Here is an 8,321-nt window from a genome sequence, read left to right as displayed (position 1 = left end):
TATATCACATGTATCCTCTGTTTTTCTAGTGTCTATTATTTCTCTCTCATATGAAAAGTATACAACGGAAATCCCTTTTATGAATTAAATGGCGTGTCAAGACATGCAAATGAACCTGCTTGGGTCATAATCCCGGGGTTAAGCAGCGGCCGCTGCTTTCTGTAGCTCATGCAGTTTGTAGGTCGTGCGCATTGTGCTGAACTTGTGTTATCCAATATTCCCGCAATCAATATGCAGTATATGCATGCAAAGTGGACCCTTTCAGGGTGTCTTTTAGATTAATCTATTTTAATAAAGGCAGAATCTGAAAAGTTCTTAATCATTTATGACATAGATGAATTGGACTGGAGGCAGGATATGGAGGCAATAATGTGTTTTACCATAGTAGTAGAGCGATACTCTTTAAAAACCAAACGGCCCTTTGAAAATAGAAACCGAGTGTCTCCCAAATATCGTTTAATGCACGGTCCGATTTTTCCCAATGAAACAGACTAATCGTGATTGTTTATCGCTTTCTTTATTGTTCCATACCGGTCGCTTACTGTTACGGGAAGAACGATCAGCTGAAAATGTAGAACCCCAGTGCTCCCATGTCGTTAATTCACAAAAATTTAAATTAATTATCAAGAGGGATAAAGACCACTATGGCTAAACGGAAGTGAAGATTGGCACTTTGCAGATGAAATATCGGCTTTCTGGGCAAGAGTCATACTCTGCAAGGGAAAGGATGCTTTAACAGATTCTTTGTTCTTCTGTTCCAAGTAATGCACTCGGAAAAATCTGAATACAGTACAGCAATACAATGCAATGCAATTTATTCTTATGTAGCGCTCTATTGTGAAGGCAGGCCAAGTGCTTTCGCACTAACACATAAAGCAAAAAGACAAACCATAGCATGCAACACATTAGCATAAGATGTCATACAGTAAAAAATAGGAACTGCTGGAATAATAGAAACAGAAGCAAACAAATAGGTGATTATAAAATTCAATAAATACAGTAGTATTGAAGATGTCCTTTATGATGAGGAAGTGGCCAGTGGCGGTGGAAGGGAGGGAAAAAACATTTTAAAGATATGAACACATTATCTGAGGTGTATTTTTTATGGAGTTTATCGGTCTTTTTAAAAACAGGATGTACTTAGTATGTTTAGAAAAACTGCCTGCTGTCAGCAATGTAATGGAAACACGTATGCCATTAATATCTACTGAGAATAAGAGGACATTTTCAAAATGGACTCAGTATAACAACAGTTCGTAAAGCTCAAAACGGTTCTGCTGAAACAATGCTGCACACGATTATGCTTCAATAATTGATATTGTTTAATATATCCGTATTGTGACACAATGATTATCCGACTGTACCGTAGTTATTATATTGTATGGAGACCAGGGCTCCATGGCGTGAACAAATCTGCTACTGAAAGAGACAAATTTGCACCAGATTAACAGAATGCGAATGCTGCAACAATATTAAAATTATAGTTATACACGGAATTAGGATAAAACGTGTGTATTTAACTATTCATTTTATTTCGCTCATTATTATTGATCGTAATTTAAAATAATGAAGCAAGCATTCCTCTGCATTGGCCTAACTTGTATTTTACGACATGGTTTAACATAAATGAGAAATATTGACAGCATAAGTAGTATTTGCACTACTGATGTGATGGGGCATTTGCTTATTTTAATGTTAAACGTATATTTGGAATGGGATTTATTTCAGACAACGCTGAAAATGCAGAAATCTTATTGCGTATGCCAGCGTGTGGAGACGTTACAGTTTGGGCCAGCAGCGGATATGAGTATCATACTGCATTTTAAACAAATGAACCTATCTGCCCTTGTCATCTCCGTGTCCCGCAGGCTGCGGTCTGTGTGGCGTCTCCAGGGACCCCCCGTGTGCTTTCAGCCGCGCTGAACGCAACCTGAGAGGGCCCACGGTGACCTTTTTACCGCATCTGCTGGTTCCTCAGTGGCTCAAAACGGCAGGGGCCCAGCGTACAAGTGTGCGGAACTCATGGCGTGAGCTTTTAAAACCAAATTTGATATTTTCTCCGTGCCAGCCGAGCTTGGGCATACAGGTGTTTCAGGCCAGCGCTGAATTGAATATGTCAGTATGATTTACATATTTATATGTGACTCGCGCAAACCTGTTTTGACTTGAGTAAATTTAGATTTAACAGTTTTGAATCCTTATTCATAATTAAACGAGTCACATTTAAGATTCATTCCTCGTCAGTATTCCGTTCAGACCGTCGGGTATCTGTGGTTTCGGACAGAAAACTGAAACTGACTTTTCACTTGTTTTGGGAACAAGATGAATAATTATCATGTGCAAAAATAAGCACTCTTTTTTTTTTTTTTTTTTTTAACAGAATCTACTTAATTTATACATTTTAGCTGTATAATAACTGTAACACTATCGAAAGAAAATAAATATAGATGTACAAAACAACTCAACATGTATATTTTTAATATGGAAATAAGTTGTAAATTAAAACTAATGAAGAAGTAACTAAGGGTGAAACTGTATTGCAGCAGTTGTGCTTTTCGATGTGGGTTTGAATCTAGCTGAGTGTGTTTGGTGCTCTGGTTTCCTCACACATTCCAAAGACATGTTCAGATTCAATGCTGACTCTAAATTGCCCACAGTGTTTGTGCGTGAGCGACCAAGTGTGTGTGATTGCCCTGCGATGGACTTGAATCCTGCCCAGGGTGCACCTGCCTGCTTTCAGGGTAGGTTCTGAACCACCGCGCACAAGCAGTTACTGAGCGGAAAATAACAGAAGGAAAAACTTAGATGCGCTGTATGTTTACCTTTGTTCTGCGGTCAATTTCAGACATTACAAGGTGTTTTGTGTTCAACCGTGATACAGTTTTAAGGGGTTTATACAGTGTGCGTTGCACATTTTTGCTCCGGTTTTTCATTTGCACAAGCACCACTACCCATGTGCTCTGATGAGCGTTTGCCCGGAGGTCCTACCGGAGCACACGTAGACCCCGCTACCCTCCCGCTGCGCGGCAGGTGAAGGTGGATCTAAGTTAAAGTGCCCTTCGTTTCCGTGCTGCTTGGGGGCCACCAAGGTGCAGACAGAGCGGTTAAAGCGCGGGTGGCTGTGTCTCCTTGGAGGAGGCCCTAATTATACAGACGGAGCTATGGGTCCCCTGCAGTCTGAAGGTGGGCCGAAAACATCGCCCGTGATGCGTGTGGTGGCCACGGTGCTCTCCTTTAGTGTCCCGCTGCCTTTGGGGACGCAGCTCTGCTTTCAGCCACTTAACGAAGTAAAAACAAACTCATAGTCAAGAGCCGTTTCAATGTCGTCGGCAACCCGTGAGCCCCTTTGGCACGCCATGTGTAGCCTCCGCCTTTCCCTACAGGTGTGTGGCTGCGGTTTGTTGCTCAAATATGTGAATTATCTGGTATCTGGATGCTTTACTCTTAACTGGCTGACTTGACACACTCTTTTTTTTGGCACAGTCTGCCAGGTTTTCACTGGAGTAACAAAATTTAAAATCAAACTTTAAATGTTTGAAAAACAAAGCAGCAGGTGTTGTAGTTACATTGGGGGACTGGGCTTGGATCCGACCTCCTGCTGCAGTACCCTTGATCGAGGTGCTTACCCTGAACTGAAACGAACGGGTAAATCAGTATAAGTAGCTTCAGGTTGTGAGTCACTTTGGACAAAGGCACGAGACAAAGTAAAAAAATGTAAAATGTTAGTCTTAATACCGGAGTATTTCTGGAATTTTATTGTCGCTGTATCTAAAACTACTTTATTTTGAATTTTGCCAGTATTTCATTTGGGCTTCCCTGAATTATTATAATTACCACAAACATGAATCTGTGCGTAGCCATTCAAGCAACACGTTGTCTGGCTGTTTCTCCCCAGTTCGGTAGAGAATGAACGGATGAAACCGTTATTGTAAGTTGGAGTTGATAAGGAGTCGTGCAGATCACGGGTGAGGTACGTGTCACCTTGGTACCCCATGTTTCAGAGCGTGTCTCGTCCCACAGAACTATTAATACACTAAAGTCCTGTCATAACCAGCTCTGTCGTGCGTCTCGCCACAGGGCTGTATTTCAAGGCTTATCGATTGCCGCTGTGTCTCTGCTTGATTAATGTTGCAGGAAGGTGTCAGGACCCGAATCCATAGTCGTCTTTGGTGGAAAAGAAAAACGCAATAATGATATCATCCTCTAAATGTATGAAATTTCAGATAGATTCACAGAAGGAAGGCCTTTGAGACAATTGGGAGTGAGCTCAGTGCAGCCAGCGGGACACAGGGATGGCAGGCAGGGCGTTGCGCTGGTGGACATGGCCACCAGAGCGAGTCCTGAAGTGTCCGCCAGGAGACGTGAATGTGGCCTTGCAGATATGTGGCACCTAAAGTGTCCAACACGAACGTGTTCATAACTGTGGTGACAGGGCTTTGACTCTGTTTGATCCGAGTTAGCTTTGAGGTTGACCTTTCAAACTCGAGTTATTGAAAAATTCACATTTTTTTCTTTTTTTTTTGTTTTTTAGCAAATTATTCAGAGTATCGAAAATATTCTCTCCTGGCCTTTACTGTAATCATTATGTCAGAAACGCGTTTACAAACTGCAGAAATGGGGTTTCAGAAATTAGAAAATGCCCCCAACCTGCCTATTTTATCCTCCCCCCAGCCCCATCAAAATTACAGTTTTACACACACACACACACACACACACACACACACACACACACACACACTTTCTGAACCACTTGTCCCATACGGGGTCGCGGGGAACTGGAGCCTATCCGGCAACACAGGGCATAAGGCCGGAGGGGAAGGGGACACACCCAGGACGGGACGCCAGTCCGCCACAAGGCACCCCAAGCGGGACTCGAACCCCAGACCCACCAGAGAGCAGGACCCGGTCCAACTTGCCGCACCACCGCACCCCCCATTACAGTTACATTCTGTTTTAATTCTTTTTCTATGGAGTTAACCAGTTTTTTTTTAAAAATCTTTTGGCTGGAAAACCAGCTGTCATACTAGTCCTAAAAAAACTTGTTAGAACTGAATCTGAAGAAAGTTTAACTAAACCCTTACTGTATGTCCTCAGTAACTTGAGTGTGATTTCAGATCTGCTTCTTTAGTGAAAATTCTGAAATGTGTTGCTCTGCTGGAAGGTCAAAACAACTCATCTTCCACTGAATATTATTAGCCATTTCCATCAGTTTTTTTTAAAACTTGATGCATGAATATGGCAGCTCTGGTGAGAACTGTTAAAGATTTATGGCTGGCAGCTGACGGTGGCTTCATTTGAAAAATTTTAATATTGAACAGAAGTGTACCACTATGTGATAAACAATAATAAATATTTTATACTGTGAAGAGGAGGACATCACTGGTTTCTCGGGCATTGCATGTCATTGATTTAAATCTTAAGTGGCTCGAACACGAATTTGCTATAATTTACCTGTGGGTCTGTCAGAAGGTGTTCCTCAAGGCTCTCTTTTTGGACCCATTTTAAACATAGCCACACTGATTGTTATGGCATATGCCATAACATGATTGCTGAGAAATTTTGAGCTTGCTGCATATTTACTGACTTGATAAACAAAATGTTACTAACTGAAAAAATTATTGCAGTGACAAACCTTTTGTCTTTAAACAAAACTCAATAGCTGGATGCACATTTTATGAGACCCAACTGCAACAGTGTTTATGAGCTTCCAGGCACATTTTCTGTGTCCTAAAAAGATGACACAATTCTTGCATTGCCAGAAATGCTGGATTTTTACTGAAATTTTCCATTTGAGCCACACATCAAGCATCTGTGTGGAAAATTGCTGGTATGGGGTCATCTTTCTTATTCGCTGATCCCGGAAAATGAGGACGGTTCTTTGTAGCAGTCTTCTCTAACAAGTGATGCTGTCCTGGTGTTCCAGCAATACAGACATTCCAGAGTACAACCATACATCTCCACTCTCACACCTCCAGCACGGATAGCATAACTCCTGTACTTCTCAGATCTCTGGCAGAAAAGCTCAGAATAATCAAAACCACCCTGCCCTCCATGATTCTCTAAGTCTTTTTACTCTTAAGTCTCATTACTGAGCCTCTGCAGCCATCAGTCCCTGGGATCAGCTTGCTTGAAGGCTGCTGATTCCAGTGCTGCTTTTGTAGACCTAATGACATCTCAACCCTTTTAAACCTAGAGCTATATTCAAAAGTGAGTCAGACTTACTGTATTTCTGGATCAGTTTTGACCAGTTGGCAGAATAACTTCGCAGAAATGATTTTACGACCATCGGAATTGTATGTTACCTAATTTACAAGCATTCAGATAATTTAGAGTAGAAACTGCAGTTTGCAGTTCATAATTCCTGAGTACTAAATTTATATTCTGATACACTGTTTTCATTACTAAACCAATATTCTATTATTTTGGCTATAAATTGAGTTAGAAGAAAAATTTCATTTGTGCACTTGACTGATATTGGCTCGTATTGGGGACTGGCAAGGCAAAACTTTTCAAAGTCCACCCCAGACTAACCACAAAAGTGATATGTGCTTTCCTGAAACTAATATTAATATTGAGAGACTGTATAGTAGCCATGCACACATGGGAAGATCAGGATGTTGCATTTACATTCTTTGATATCAGATCTTCAATTTGTGCATGCAAATCAAGACCTTATTCCTCAGAGAACTCATCATGCCCAGCACTGTATTTAATATCCCACTTACATTCCAACAATTCTTTGTCTCTTTCAATATCGTCACGAAATATCTGAGTAGCTCCATGGACAGTGAACCGCTTACTTGTGTTTGAACAGAGGTGGATTCAGAGTGAAGCATGAATTGGCTCCTGCACTGAAAGACCTTCTATACACAGGTTTATCACCACGATAGAGAATAGTCTGGATCAGCCATCGTTTGATCACTCATTCATGTTCTGATCTCCTGTATTGAACATATGGTCATGGGAACCAGCTCTGAATCTGAAACCAGGCTGTCTCAAGGTCCGTTGAGACACACCAACAGGCAATTTAGCATCAGCTGATTTAAATGGCATGTCGACTCTGAGGATATCATGGAGAACAGAGAACATGCAGAAGTGTTAACTAAAGGCCCGCGTTCTGTGATGTCACAACCCTTGTAGACGCACAGTCATGACTGCTCTCTCATAGGCAGAAAGACAATACGTTCCCATGAGGAAAAAGCGTACATTTTCAGGTGTGAAGTGTCTGCTTCTCCTCTGAGAATTTGTGGGGAAGTTCGTATGCACATTTGCATATGCAAAGCGTCACACTGTAAGCACAAATCTGAGGCCTTTTGCACTTTCCCTGCACTGCATAGCATTCACAGTGATCTTTCACAACCGCTGACAATATCTTTGCATAGAAAAGAAATTTAACAGATTGTATATATATTCTGTTTTTGTTGAAATACCTTTGTTGAGGATGTCACCAGGTTTCAGGTAAAAACTGATGCTACATTCTGAAATGGGTCACAATATGAGTCACTTTGTTGCACTTTGTAAAGAATCTCTCTCACACACACACACACACACACACACACACTTTCTGAACTGCTTGTCCCATACGAGGTCGTGGGGAACCGGAGCCTAACCCGGCAACCCAGGGCGGAAGGCTGGAGGGGGAGATGACACACCCAGGACGGGACACCAGTCCGTCACAAGGCACCCCAAGTAGGACTCGGACCCCAGACCCCCTGGAGAGCAGGACCCGGTCCAACCTACTGCACTACTGCGCCACCGCACCCCCCTTATAAAGAATCAACCAAAAATAATAAGTAATCATAAATGAGGGTCTAATGTGTCTCCTGTGTGTACTCAGTAACTTTCTGTAGCTCCTTTTGTGGAACCTCCTATTCTGAGACTTGAGCATTTTTGTACTGACCCGTTGGGAAGCTCTGTGGGAGGAAGTGTTAATGACAACTTGTCTAGGAGTATTTTGCTGATGCAGGAGAAGCAGAAAGAGAAACAGGTGTGTGTCCTACAATTACCTCTAGCCCTTCAGAGACCCACCAAAAGCTTCACAGTCTGTTATTTTTAATTTTTTATTATTTATTTTTTTTTATAGTATAGTAGTTACCAGTTCCCTTTAATTTAGACTCCAGTAGCAGATTTTGAACTAGGAGAAACTGAGCTGTAGATGGTCATCACAGAGACATGCTGTGATGTGTGTGGAAATGTGTTTGTCTGGGGAAAGGAGAGTTGTGATACTGCTTACATAGTTGTGATGACAGGTTTTGGCAGGTAACAACTGAGCCAAGACAAACGACATAAATAGAGATGGGACCAAGCACTGAGTCCTGTGG

This window comes from Scleropages formosus, chromosome 5 (genome assembly GCF_900964775.1).
Source record: "Scleropages formosus chromosome 5, fSclFor1.1, whole genome shotgun sequence".
Taxonomy (NCBI): Eukaryota; Metazoa; Chordata; class Actinopteri; order Osteoglossiformes; family Osteoglossidae; genus Scleropages; species Scleropages formosus.
This window is presented reverse-complemented; position numbering follows the sequence as displayed.